Here is a 15496-nt window from a genome sequence, read left to right on the forward strand (position 1 = left end):
AAACTTCCTCTTGTGTCCACAGTTACTTCTGTTTGATGTGGTTCATACTTTGTGTTACGCTGACATTACCCTGGATACCGTGGCTCTTTATACATCACAAAAACTTGCTGTGTGGGTCACAGATGCGCCAGCAAGACGTGCACCAACAATTTTTCCTCTTTTGAACTCTGATGTTGTGTGTTGTGTCATATTGTTGTGTCATAATGTTGTGTGTATTGCATTTTTAAGTAAAACTGCTATTACTCTGCTACTTAAACCTTCACAGTTTGCTCTTACTGGTGAAGATTGAAGATTGGCCACAAGGCTTGTCAAATGTATATAGAAGACAGATTTTTTGTACAGTGTCTCTGAAGAGCGGACCCCTGGACAGAGGAGCCCCACGCAATTGCATGGGTTGCGTGGTGGATAAACATGCTTCTGTTGATAGGTGTTGTATTCCTATAGATAGATGTGACCAGCTGAAAATCAGCTGATTCAAGCTTGACTCACGTGACCTCCCAGAACAAACGCTAATGCTTAATTTACCGTTCACAAAAAGCTTGATTGACAGGCAATCTTACCAATCAGAGCATGTATATTATGTGTTTATACTCATTTCAGCATTGAGAGGCTGATGATGTACAAGTAGTGTCACGAAAATCAAGAGAAGGATTCAATAGTGGTGAACGACAGTTTATTATAAGATAAACAAGAGAGAAAGTCACTGATGGCGGTGGAGCTCGTGCAGCGCGAGGATGGAAAGCAGTGCAGGGACGCAATGGGCAGCCAATCCAAGCGTAATTCTCCGAAGCAGACCGACAAACAGAGCAACATCAGAACAGGAACTCAGGACAACGGTGAGGATCTGACAATGAGAGTGGTGTTAGCTGGTCTTAAATAGCCCAAATAATGAGCCACAGCTGGGGCTGATCAGATCGCAATCATGAACTTAGACACACCCAACACTCAGCACATGACAAACAGACACACAAGATGATACAATGAATCCATGAACCGTGACAGTACCCCCTCTCCTAAGAGCGCCCCCTGGCGCTCCCAGCCAACCTTACCCGTTGATTGTAATCATCGATAAGAGAGTGATCCAGAATGTCCCTGGCAGGAACCCAACTTCTCTCCTCTGGGCCATAACCTTCCCAGTCCACCAAGTAATGGAATCCACGTCCCCTCCGCCTTGAGTCCAGAATGCGATTGACCGAATATGTTGGCTCCCCGTCTACGAGACGCGGCGGTGGAGGAACCGGGGCTGGCGGATTAAGGGGTGAATGAAAAACAGGTTTTAATTTAGAAACATGAAACACAGGAATTCTCCTGTACGCTGGAGGAAGTTTGAGGCGGACTGTCACCGGACTAAGAACTTTGGTGACAGGAAACGGGCCCATGAATTTGGGAGCAAGTTTATTACAGACGGGGTGGAGAGGAATATTCTTAGTTGAAAGCCACACCTTTTGACCAACGACGTATACAGAAGGCTTTGACCGGTGGCGATCGGCCTGAGCCTTAGTGCGCCGTCCCACCCGGAGGAGGGTCTCTCGGGCCCTTCTCCAAGTGTGACGGCACCTCTGGATGAATGCGTGGGCAGAGGGAACCGCGACTTCGGATTCCAGACTAGGAAAGATAGGTGGCTGGTACCCTAGACTACATTCAAATGGTAAGAGGCCCGTGGATGACACTGGTAACGAGTTATGTGCGTACTCAACCCACGAGAGTTGTTGACACCAGGAAGTGGGATTCTGCGCCACCAAACATCGCAACACCCTTTCCAGATCCTGGTTAGCCCGCTCAGTCTGGCCGTTGCTCTGAGGATGGAAACAGAAGACAGACTAACGCTCGCCCCCAGCAAACGACAAAACTCTTTCCAAAATTTGGATACAAACTGGGGTCCCCTGTCGGAAACCACGTCCATCGGGAGGCCATGAATGCGAAAGACGTGATCAACGACAGTAACCGCTGTCTCCTTAGCAGATGGTAATTTAGGTGAGGGGATGAAATGAGCCGCCTTCGAGAACCGGTCCACTACAGTCAAAACAACCGTATTGCCCAGGGAGGGCGGAAGGGCCGTGACGAAATCTAGCGCGATGTAGACCAGGGTCTCGAAGGGACAGACAGCGGTTGAAGTAATCCCTCTATGGGTCGATTGGAAGCGCAGACTGAACAGGCCAAAACAAAATCCCGAATGTCCCGAGCCATGGCGGGCCACCAGAATCGTTGGTTAACTAGAAACCTAGTGCGTCCAATTCCTGGATGGCAAGCCACATTGGAACAATGACCCCACCGGATAACGTCGGACCTTAACCCCTCAGGCACGAATAACCGGTTCGGTGGGCACCCGGACGGAGGCGTTACCCCTTCTAAGGCTGTGCGAACCTTCGATTCGATCTCCCACGTGAGTGTAGAAACAATGAGTTTCTCAGGTAGTATGCACTCAGGAGACTACGGCCGTTCTGAAGAATCAAAGATACGGGACAGCGCGTCGGGTTTGATGTTTTTGGACCCCGGGCGGTATGACAGCGAGAAATCAAAACGACCGAAAAATAGTGCCCACCGAGCCTGCCTGGAGTTGAGGCGTTTAGCGGATCTGATGTACTTTACGTTTTTATGATCGGTCCAGACGATGAAAGGGGCCCCGACCCTTCTAACCAATGACGCCATTCCTCCAAAGCAAGCTTAACCGCCAACAACTCTCTGTTACCAATGTCATAATTGCGTTCAGCAGGGGATAATCGATGGGAGAAAAACGCGCAGGGGTGCATCTTATCCGAGGAAGCCCGCTGGGACAGCACCGCACCTACCCCCACCTCTGAGGCGTCGACCTCCACCACAAACTGACGTGTGGGATCAGGGGCTGTAAGAATGGGAGCCGAAACAAAGCGGCGCATTAGATTGGCAAATGCAGCCTCAGCTGCATTGGACCACCTGAACGCCGTCTTGGTGGAGGTCAAGGCCGTCAGAGGAGCGGCTAGTTGGCTGAAATTACGAATAAAACGTCGGTAGAAATTGGCAATCCCCAGAAACCTCTGCAGGGCCTTACGGGAATCAGGGGTTGGCCAATTCACCACAGCCTTGATCTTGTCGGGGTCCATGTGAATTCCCTCGGCCGAGACGATGTACCCCAAAAAGGGAACTGACTGTGCATGGAACGCGCACTTCTCCGCCTTGACAAAAAGCCCATTCTCCAACAGCCTCTGGAGCACTCGCCTGACGTGCTGCACATGTTCCTGGAGAGATGAAGAAAAAAAAAATCAATATGTCATCCAGGTAGACATATGAACTGATCTACCATGTCTCTCAGCACATCATTGACGAGTGCTTGGAAAACTGCGGGGCAATTAGACAGCCCAAACGGCATGACCCGATACTCAAAATGCCCCCTGGGGGTATTAAAGGCAGTTTTCCACTCATCCCCCTCCCTTATGCGGACCAAATGGTAGGCGTTACGCAAATATAACTTGGTGAAGATGGATGCTCCCTGCAACCTCTCGAATGCTGAAGACATCAACGGCAAAGGATAGGTGTTCTTTACCGTGATGTTATTCAAGCCTCGGTAATCAATACAAGGTCGCAGAGAGCCATCCTTCTTCGCGACAAAAAAAAATCCTGCCCCCGCTGGAGAAGAAGGGCGAATGATCCCGGCTGCTAGAGAATCAGAAATATATTTCTCCATGGCCTCCCTTTCAGGAACTGAAAGTGAGTATAACCTGCCTTTAGGCGGAGACGTACCTGGAACTAGATCTATCGCACAGTCATAGGGACGATGTGGAGGAAGAGAAGCAGCCCTGGACTTACTGAACACTTCCTTCAGGTCGAGGTACTCCTTGGGCACGTTTGACAGATTCACCGCCTCATCCTGAAACGAAACACAAGACACAGGAGAACAAGCAGACACAAGACAAGAGGCATAACAGTTCTCGCTCCACGCCGTGATTGAACTCTGGCCCCAATTGACCCTAGGGTTATGCCGAACCAGCCAGGGATGGCCAAGCACCACAGGGATGAGAGGTGAATCAGTCAATAGAAATTTAATTGTCTCTGTATGATTTCCAGATGTGACAAGTGTAACAGATATAGTGGAGTGAGTGATGTCAGGAAGGGCTTGTCCATTGAGGGCACTGACAGAGACCTTGTGACGTAGGGAGACAGTGGGAATGTGGAGTTGAAGGGCAAGAGTTCGGTCCAAAAGGTTACCTTCAGCCCCCGAGTCCAGCATAGCCGAACAGTCATGTCTTCCGTCTGCCCACTGCAGTCTTACCGGGAGGAGGGTGGTGGTTGAGGATTTGTTTAGTGATACTCCACCCGACAGTAACCTCAATTCTATCGCCGGGCTTGTGCTTTTACCGGGCAATCCACCAAAAAATGGCCTGATGCCCCACAGTACATACAAAGTCCTTTGGCTCTACGACGATCTCTCTCCTCCCGGGAAAGCCGAGCTCTACCAACCTGCATGGGTTCGGTGTCCGGTGAGTGACTGAACATGCATCCAGAGTCAACAGAAGAAAATTCCGTAACAGGTGGTAATCGCTGACGACATGCTCGCTGGTCACGTTGCTGTAATCGCGAATCCACACGGAGGGCAAGATCAATCAGTCCATCCAAGCTGTTGGGTAACTCCAAGGTAAAAATCTCTCTCTGGATCCGGTCAGCCAACCCATGCAGGAACATGTCCCACTGCGCTTCCTCATTCCATTTGCACTCAGCCGACAGGGTTCGGAACTTGATGGAAAAGTCCGACACAGATCTTTCACCCTGACGGAGATCAGCCAGTCTGCGTGCCGCCTCACGCCCAACTACTGCACGATCGAAAACTCTTTTCATCTCCTCAGACAGTGCTTGGAACGAGGAACAACAGGGATGGCGATTCTCCCACACCGCCGTTCCCCATAAGGCTGCCTTCCCGGACAACAGGGTGAGTACCAATGCTACCTTGGACTCTTCAGTAGCAAAAGTCTGTGGCTGAAGTGAAAAAAACATTGAGCACTTAACTAAAAACAATCTGCAAAAATTAGGCTCACCATTATATACTTCCGGTGTCGGCAGCCACGGCTCGTGCTGAGTCACGCTGATAGGAGAAGCGGGGGGAGCGGGCGGTGGGGGTGGCGCAGTGGGCGTCCCACATCTGCACCACTAGCGCGTGCACGGCTCGTCCAGTCTCGAGCATTTGCTCGTCTTGGCGATCCATTCGTGCATTGTTGCTTTCAAGCAGTTCTTGAATATTTCGAGCTTCCGCTGAATCCATATATGGTCAGATCCTTCTGTCACAAAAATCAAGAGAAGGATTCAATAGCGGTGAACGACAGTTTATTATAAGATAAACAAGAGAGAAAGTCACTGATGGCGGTGGAGCTCGTGCAGCGCGAGGATGGAAAGCAGTGCAGGGACGCAATGGGCAGCCAATCCAAGTGTAATCCTCCGAAGCAGACCGAAGCAGACCGACAAACAGAGCAACATCAGAACAGGAACAGAACAGGAACTCAGGACAACGGTGAGGATCTGACAATGAGAGTGGTGTTAGCTGGTCTTAAATAGCCCAAATAATGAGCCACAGCTGGGGCTGATCAGATCGCAATCATGAACTTAGACACACCCAACACTCAGCACATGACAAACAGACACACAAGATGAGACAATGAATCCATGAACCGTGACAAGTAGCTCCTGAGACACCGGTGACCCTGCCATTTCTCCTTTATCCTGTACCACAAGTTATGAGGTGATCTAAATCTAGAAATTGCGAATATTTCAAAATGGTTATGTTGCAAGTTATTGTTGACATTTCAACAGATTTTTAAGTGATGCAATATATATATATATATATATATATATATATATATATATATATATATATTTTTTTTTTTTTTTTTTTTTTTTTTACAAACCATATAACTAATGTTCAAGGTGTAATGCTTTCAATAAAAAGCTGCAAAACGTGATTCACAATGGTTAGTGGTTTCTTTATTTACTATTCATATACAATGATTTGATATTATAATGCCAATATATGGTCTGGAGTATGTGATCAAATTAGCCAGGTACATGTGAACCAGGCATCTAATTGCCAGCTCAGCCAGGAAAACACCATGACTGTAAGACTGGTTATGTGTCACATCTTTGGACTTTTTGTTGTTGTTTTTCATGTTCCATGTGCTCTGTATGCCCTACTTTTCATTTCAGTTAATTGTATCATTGTCTTCAGTTGTCTCGTTTATTTAGTAATTTACTTTGAGTATTTAAGTCCAGTTTGTTTCCATTCAGTTGGTCCGATCATCGTCTTTGTTGCCTGCCTGCTTGCAACTACATTGTTTATTTCGAGTGTAGAAGATTAAAAAACTATTTGTTATATTCTCATCTAGTGCTCCTTCTCTCTTGAACTACAACGTGACATTATGAATATGAATTTGATACAACTGATCGCACCCAAACTCACCAGAGCCAGTTACGTTCAGTCAGTTTTTAGAGGCAGCATTTCCAAGGGAACCAAGAAAAAGAAGTTAATCGAAAAGGAGTCACCATAACAACACCAGAATGTTGTGGACACGGTTATTTTTTTAACTTATTAAATATGTATTAGTAGGAATTTTCTGTTCAGATACAAGCTTGTTATTAAAATGAATCATGCAACATGTTTTACCATTACATTCACCCAAAAATGATAATTCCACTATACTTAACTATATTTTAAGACATCCTAGGTGTGTATTACTTTATTATTTTAAATAATAAAAATCGTTAAATGTTAAATGCCGAACACGCCTCTCCTCGAGAGACCGGTCTCTTCCCCCGTGCATGCACGCTGGTGTCCTCGTGGGTCCAGGAAGGGTGCGTGAAGGAGCTTGCCGGCCGCTAGGACCACGTAGTCCAGGCGATGACCCCCGTATAGTCCAGGTGACGACTGCACCTGTGTACGGCTGACGGGCCAGGATGCCGAGCCGTTTATCCCCTTAATCTCTGACAACCGGAGGAAAGAAGCGATGGAGATGCCGCGGAAGAAGCCGCCGCCGGACTCCGCCCCTTACCTGGACCCTGCCCCCTGCAACACTACCTGACCTTGCACTTTCCCTGCAGCACAAGGACACCAGTTCCCCCTTTTTTATTTGGACACTTTCTCCCTGGACACTTTATTTTGTATTTATTTTGTTTAATAAAAAAGCCTCTCCGAGGCCTGACGCCACGCCCACTGAGTCTGTCGTTGGCTCCTCCCGTCACACTGGTGGAGAATGCGGGCAAGGCGGAGCTTAGACGGCACAGTTGGGCGGCACCTGATGACGTCATCCCCTCTCACTCGTACCCACGCCGGGACGGAGGAACGACGGAGACTCGCCTCCAGCCACCAGGAAGGGTAAGTGACGCTTGAGCATATCGACTACTTCCCGGTAGTCTGCCTTCTTTCACTCACTTGACTAATGTGAGGATTGACTAGATCCAAACAGGAGACATTTGTGCCTGCATCATCGAATCCCACACCACGCCCAGATAAGTGGTTTATTTTTGATAGAAAAAAACATACTCTCTTGGTGTTTAGTCTTAACCCCAACTGTTTCATGTGAGTGTGGACTGAGCTAATATAAGCCAATCATTGATGTAATCTGAAGCCGCAGCGGAGCTAGAGCTGCATTTATTACTTTCATAAACATGTGGGTGAGAGTGCCTCACTGAAGGGAAGAACTTGATATTGGTATGCTTTGCCCCTAAAAGCGAACTTTAGGAACTTCCCGTGACACAGAGGGATGAAGACGTGGAAGTATATGTCTTTTAGACTGAGCAATTCACCAGACGCAAATCTAATATTGGACACAGCCTCCCATGCTTCTTTGGAATTATGAAGTACTGGCTGTAGAACCCAGACTCTACTTCACCCCGTTGACTTCCTTAGGAGAGTCTACTGTCTATTCTGTAACCAAAGCCTGCCTGTGACTCACCAGAGTGGGAATCACACCACTGAAGCAAAAAAAGATGCTAAAAAGTCTTGGTGCTCGCAAGCACCTGTTCAAAGTGTGGCATTGCCTTACTCCTCATACCAGGAGGATTGAGGGCTCTGACAGAAAAGGAGAGATTCTACAGCAGATTCAGAGCGTGGTCACCCAGAAGGTCTTCCAATTGTGTTTTCTTAGCAGGTCGAGTTCCCTAAAAGGAACAAACAAATAAACAATTTCAAGAAAAAAAAATATTGTCACATGGAGCAGTCAGCTCCTATCACTACTTTCCAGCAAGCATGGCGAAGGCATGAATCCCAAAGAATATTACAGGAACAGTTCATCCCCAAAAAAATTTAACAAGAGATCTCTAATTTTTTAAAATATATTTAGTCAAAATAATAGTGTTTAATGATCGTGACTGATACTTTGAATCTCTGAATAAAAACAAAAATGTTTTATTGAAAAACACATATTAAATTAGCTTTACAACGAAAATGAACAAGAAGAACAAGAAACTATGAGTATACTGTATCTATGAGAAAAACATTTAAACATTTGAATTGAAACATTTTGAACAAACAGAAAAAAAGGGGGTGAACTAGTCACAAACAACAATTGACTAATGACAAGTGAACTAGACCAACTTAAAAAAGAAACTGAAGACAATTACCTTTCAAAGAATAACCATGACAACTATCACATAGTGGGAAACTACAACAAAGTACAAAACATAGATGTTATCCATGTTTTATGTCGTAAAGACATGCAAGCAAGAAAGAAAGAAAGAAACAAATAAATGATTTCAAGAAAAAAAAAAGGTAGTAACTTACATTTACATTTAGTCATTTTGCAGACGCTTTTATCCAAAGCGACTTACAATTGAGAGTCGAACAGACAGAGTAAGTGCTTGTAACACCCAGTCACAGGCAGTGTTCAAATTAGTACATGCCAGAAGGGTAGGAATAAACAAAGGGAAGTGAGAATTTTTTTTTTTTTTTTTTTTTTTATGATGAGGTCAGGTATTGCTGAAAGATGTGAGTTTTCAGCTGTTTCTTAAAGATTGACAGAGATCCAGCATTCCGGATATGTATGGGAAGATCGTTTCATCAACCAGGAACAGAGAACGAGAAAGTTCTGGAGAGTGAAGAAAGTTCTGGAGAGTGAACTTCCTTCTTGTCAACATGGAGCTGTCAACTTCCTACCACTACTACTTTAAAAAAACAGTTCACCCAAAAATGTAAATTCTGTCCTCATTTACTCACCCTTTACTTCTGTCGTCAACCTTACAGACGTCATGAGACAATCACAGATGCAAAGCTCCAGACATCCCAGATCCCCTATCACTGATTTCGCTAACAAGTGGAATTTAAGGAATTTTTATGATAACAGCATTCTTGTGAAGTTGCATTGAAGGTCCTGCATACCATCTAATCACTTTATTCTGTAGCTGCATGAACATTGAGATGTTAATCATAAAAATAGACAAAAGAGCAGAGTGAGCCTGACTGCTGTCTGTCTAGACATCGGGCTGCATCCAATTCTTATTAGTTCTCATAGCTATCGGTTGCTTTCGTTATCCTGTGCATGAATAGCCCTTGTGTTTTCCTTGTGCTTTCTTAGTTGTTGATGGTTTTGTTTGTGTTTATGTTCCTAGTTTTTGGTTCTCCTTACTAAAACCTGCTTTCTAAAAATTAAATAAAATTCGAATTTGAATTTCTGCTGGACTGACATAACGATTCATTGTTCTCACTTAATGATATTTATTGTGCAGAATGTGATCTTTGGTTTACCGTTACGTTCCGATTCATTAATAAAAAGCATTAAAAGTAAAGTAAATCAACAGATAATGCGTGTATGGTATGGTTTATTCAAACTGACTGATACTCTGGAGCTCTGTGCGTGCGCGTGTGTTCAGTCAGACGACAGCAAGAAAGTGGGTTTGTTCAGTCTCACAAAACTTAAAAGAACTTCAACAGAAAGAAAGAGAAGAGATTTTCAGATACTGCTAGATGTTGTGCATTGAATTTATCTGTAAATACAGAGAGAAACAACAACCCGGCTAACAGGAAACATACTCGCAACTTTAGTTTAACAGTTTACAAGGTCATCTCAAAGTACGTTTCCGTTTCTCAAAATGTTCATTGAGCAATTGTACCTGAAGCATTTAGCTGGGTGTTTATAGTATAGTTTATAGTAAATACTGTATAGTGGTGAAATGCTTGGTAATGCCGGTGGATGGTGCCCATTATTTTGAAGCTCCATAAATCATATATATCCATCATAAAATTAACCCATACACCTCCAGGGGTGTTAACACGTCTCGAGATCGATGCGTCTAAAAATATTTTTATTTTTAAAATTATGTTTTTATGTATGCACGTTTGTACCTAAAGGGTCCACTTTAAAGGTGCCTTAAAAGGTACATAAAGTGTACATATTTGAACCTAATGCGGTAGGTACAAAATGTACCTTTTGGAAAAGTTACTTTGTTTCTGAGAGTGCATAACCAAACGTTTCATGACAAGGTTTTGCTTTCTCTGTTGTTTAGGTTTCTAAAGATCAAAACGAGGATGTTTTGGCCATGTGAAGCAAAACCACGAAACACACTGTACTTCCCAGCTGCCTGCTCATCTAGTCTGACAGCTTCTTCTCCTCCCATCCACCATGAATAAATATTATCTTTGAGCGACAAATCAACTGAACAATCAGTCAGGATCAAAACGAGAGAGGAACTATGTAGCTCAGGTATAAAATATAATAATAGCATGTCATTTCTTTATGTATTCCCTAATTTCCTAATTCTTTGTCTTCCCTTTTTTTCTTTAGATCGGAATGAGGACAGCAGCGACGATTATGAAACGAAGCGTCATTTTCAAGTAAGTCTGTGTATATTTACTCTTGTTATCTACTCGCTGCTGTACATTTCGTAAAACCTGGATCAAATGCCACATCAGATGCAAAGACAGCAATAAGCTAAAAATACAACTTTATTATGTTACTTTATTGTTACATATCAAATTGAATTTTTAATGAAACTAGCACTGTACTTTGTGTTCTAACCAATACAAAACAAAGCTTTTGTCATGTTTTTATTGGTTACATAAAGTCCAGACATGACATATTATTGAATATAGTATTTAATATTAATAGTTAAAATTGGTTAAAATTGAATACACATTGATGATGCCAGCGTAGGTATGATATGGGCATTACATGGATGGTTGATTTAATCTGAATTAGCCCCAGTGGCTCGTGACCATGATGATCAGGTAAGTTTGATGAATTCTGAATAAAAATATAATTGGACAGAAAAATAACAATGAAGATCTCGTGTCATTTGCCGCCCTTATTTGTGTTTTGGTCGTCAAGTGCTTTATTTAACTGAAATTGTAACTAAAATAAAAGGGGAAAATGTTAGTACATTAAACAATAATCAGCTAATTAGTGATTACAAGTTTTTTTTTATTTAATCAGTTAGTATTCTTTATTACTGTCTTTTGTGTTTTATTGTTTGGCACCGCAGTTTTTTTTTGTCCTTACTAATATGAAAAGCAGAATAAGGAACAGGTTTTTTTGCTGTTGCTAAAGTGAATGAGGTTGAAAATTATGTTGTCGTCTCGGCCACAAATGTTATTTCTCATGTTATGTTTTCAAGTATTAAATCAATTTAGCATTATATATGTGACAATGCATGCTAACAGAAACAAATGAGTAAACACAGCTATGCTATACAACTCTGAATACTAATGTTGAAACAACAAAAAGTGCATGATGTTGTTATCAGTAACATTAAAAGTTTATTAGGCAGAAGCGTGATTAAACACAAAGTTGAAACCTGTAATAACCGATAGCAGAAATCATCTTTTAAAACGTTTTCATTTTGTCTCAGTTGTAATGTGGCGCCATCTAGTGGAAAAATACTAAAGTACATTACACTCTGTAAGCGGTACTTTAGCCTTTAGCCTTTAGCCTAGCCTTTACATTATTTGTTTTTTGTTTGTTTTTTTCGAATGATAAGGACCGAATATTTAAATGTTCGTGTATTTGTGCACACCCCTAGTTTGCATCCTGCAGCCTGTTAACGTATTTTATTTTTATTACATGTATACAAAAAAAAGGTTTGCCTAACATTTGTAACTCCAAGCTTGAAATCCGATTATTCGATATAAATGTCTGTCAATACAGATATGTCAAATATGAAGTATTTGCCATATTTGTCCAGTAAATAAATAAATAAAACATTAAGATGTGTTTTAAAATTGTTTTGTTTTAATAAGCATTGGCAACAAAATAAACCAAAATATAAAGCAATACAGTGTCGTTTACTGTCATTGCAATTACTCGTTTTTCTACTGCCTTATTATAAACAGCAGCTTTTTGAACGCTTTCGTTTTGTCTCACTTGTTGTGTGGCGCCATCTAGTGGAGAACATAACTAAACGAATCTTGTAATATAGCGACATTACACACTGTAAGCAGTACTTTAGATTCACCTTCTCTTTGTTTCCTGCTGAAGTGTCCAGAATATGCTTAATCGCTATGTTGAAGAGGTATTCACCTATTCTTATTTTTTTTTATTTAGCTGTATTGGTGTAGCCAATTTTTATTAATGTAATTTGTATTAATGCAAAAAAATGAAAAAATTACAGCATGACGCGCTGTTGGAAAAAAACCAAAAAACAAAAACATTAAACCTTTTTTAAAGGTATTTTTTTAAAACTGGTGTTGTACCAAAGAGAAAACAGATTTGAATTGTCCAATTGTCAGCAGTAAGAGTAAAAAGGTTTTAAAAATTTCCTAAAAGTTAGCATTAGCTAGCTAGTTCGCCAGTTCAGCTAACAAAATGTTACAATTCATAATGAATTATTCCATTCTTTTTAACTTTAAGCCTGCACTCTGATTTTGCGGTAAGTACTCTCCCCAATATTTACTGGCTCACCTTCATGGTTTATTGTTGCCAATAATGTCTAATTTGCAGTGTTTATAACAAGAAATGCTATAAAAAATTGTTCTTCACTGCTTCTTGTTTTAGATAATCAAGCATGTATATATATTTTATATACATGTATTATATATTCAGTGGTCTTGGCTTTAAAGAACCACTTTACCGGTTTTTGCTGGAGCATTGTCCTGCATGTACATTGCTTGCAGGGAAGGAACTGCATGTGCAAGGAAAGAAGTTCTAATGATCACTTGCATTCACCTGCCATGCATCTGTACAAGAGGCCCAACTCTTGATGCAGAAAACATCCCTCAAACGGTAACACTTCTTCGTTCACCTTTCACTTATTCTTTACACACTTGGGCTTTAGTCTTTCCTCGGTTTTAAGCCAGAATCACACTTGCTTTCATCACTGAAGTGAACACGTTCTCCTCACTCCACACAACATGCTCCTTAGCAAAGGTGAACTTAGCCCTTTAATTCTTTCTGCTGATGAGGCTTCATCACTGCAGAGTGCACTTTCAGTCCAACTTCTCTTAAACATGCAGAGACAGATCCTTACCCTGTACAACACTGAACAAGCAATGCAGGACAAATGCTGGTGGGAATCCGCTGACCTCGACTGGGGACGTTGTCGAGCGGTGGAAGGAATACTTTGAGGATCTCTTCAATCCTGCTAACACGTCTTCCTCTGAGGGGGAACCCCGGAGGAGGGACTCGACCATCACCCTGGCTGAGGTCACTGAGGTTGTTAAGAAGCTCCTCCTGGATGAGATCTGCCCTTAATACCTCAGGTCTCTGGATGTTGTGGGGCTGTCTTGGCTGACACGCCTCTGCAGCATTGGAACAAGAGATCGACAGACGGATCGGTGCAGCCTCTGCAGCATTGGAATTGCTGTACTGGTCTGTCATAGTGAAGAAGGAGCTGAGCCGCAAGGCGAAGCTCTCAACTTACCGCTCAATCTTCGTTCCTACTCTCACCTATGGTCATGAGCTTTGGGTCATGACCGAAAGGATAAGATCCCGGATACAAGCGGCCGAAATGAGTTTCCTCCGTAGGGTGGCTGGGCGCTCCCTTTAGAGATAGGGTGAGGAGCTCAGTCACTCGGAAGGAGCTCCGAGTAGACCCGCTGCTCCTCTACATCCAGAGAGGCCAGCTGAGGTGGCTCGGGCATCTTTTCCGGATGCCTCCCGGACCTAGGACACGCTGGAGAGACTATGTCTCTTGGCTGTCCTGGGAGCACCTCAGTGTTCCCCTGGAAGAGCTGGAGGAAGTGTCTGGGGAGAGGGAAGTCTGGGTGACCCTGCTTTTATGTTTAACAACTGATGATTTGTGAAATGCATCACACTTTTTTAGCTTGCGCAGAGAATTACCCTTAACAGTCAAGTTAACCACCTGGTTGTGTATATACTGAATTGATCATGCTGTTTGAGCTTTTTCTTTGTAAGTCATATTTTTTAAAACAATTACAAGTCTTCACTAACAAAACAAAGGCACTGGCGTATTTTAACGTCAGTCAGTGCAAGTATCTTTCGGTTGAAGATTTGCACTTTAGTCTGGGAATAGACCTAAGCCCCGTCTATGAGACAGGGTGTTCACTTGCATTTGCCCAATAGGCTTTGTTTTAGCACTTTTAGTATCACATTTGTGTAAAATCTTTTATTTCTAGATTTGTGTTAAATTGCTCTGCCAGCTTCAATGTGTTGAAACTTGATAGCAATAAATGCTTCAACATAAAAGTTGTGAATGTGGTTACACACGTTAACATTTAGCAAGTGCCAATTGGCCATTGTGTGGGTCTAGTAAACAAACAAAGCAGACATACTTTCCACTTGAGGTTAAGACAACTGTGAGAACTACATAAAGGTGTTGGAAAAACACTGCACTCTTTTCACAGTTAAACCTCTACTCGAGACAAAGGTGAAACTTATTGGTTGTCAAGTGCCAAAGCCATTAATTTTAGCACTTCGCATGAGCTTAGTTATAAAAAATAACACTGCATAGTGTTATATTTTTAACTTAACATATTGCACAGTATGTATAACCAGCTAAACAACTTTGTGACATACCCGAAAACAAAAAACATACACAAATATACATATTTAGCATAATGAAACAACGATTATTAATACACTAATCTATTAATATTACATACCTAGAAACAGCTTCATAATAAAGGTAGAATTCTTATTAACTATTAATTAACTATAGAATTAACTATAAGGTTAAACTGGCTACTCAATTTAGATTTTGTAATAAATGTCAGGTTGGGCCAAATTGTCGCATGTGTTTTAAATGTGGTTAGTGTACAGTTATATACTATTTATTTATTGTGTAACTAATCGTAAAATGAATGCAGATGTAATAATACGAGGTATTAAAATGCAGTCATATCAATTTTTTTGTTTTTTTATTATTCAAATAGCAAAAATACACTCACAGATGTTTTAATAAAACACATGTTAAAATAAAACGCATAAAAAAGCAGACAAACCCGTCACACTTACAATTTGTTAAAACAAAGGCAAAAAAAAGCACTGAGAGCCTTAGAGACCGTGAGAAAGTAGGTTGACAAGCCACAACATTTCAAGCTAAAAGACTTTACCATAACTATTTAACCCTTCTTAGTCCAACAACATTGAAAACT

At 42.1% G+C, this 15496-nt stretch overlaps 1 long non-coding RNA gene across 1 annotated transcript; it reads right to left on the reverse strand.

The window, feature by feature from the left end:
* Positions 1–5873: 5873 nt before the first annotated feature.
* Positions 5874–8791, reverse strand: LOC122327171. Its single transcript, XR_006247616.1, has 3 exons — positions 8738–8791; positions 8578–8618; positions 5874–8115 (listed from the first exon to the last, which is right to left on the reverse strand). It is a non-coding gene; the product is annotated as an uncharacterized LOC122327171 (long non-coding RNA).
* Between the last annotated feature and the right edge of the window lie 6705 nt (positions 8792–15496).

The sequence above is a fragment of the Puntigrus tetrazona genome, chromosome 22, assembly GCF_018831695.1.
Source record: "Puntigrus tetrazona isolate hp1 chromosome 22, ASM1883169v1, whole genome shotgun sequence".
Classification (NCBI taxonomy): Eukaryota; Metazoa; Chordata; class Actinopteri; order Cypriniformes; family Cyprinidae; genus Puntigrus; species Puntigrus tetrazona.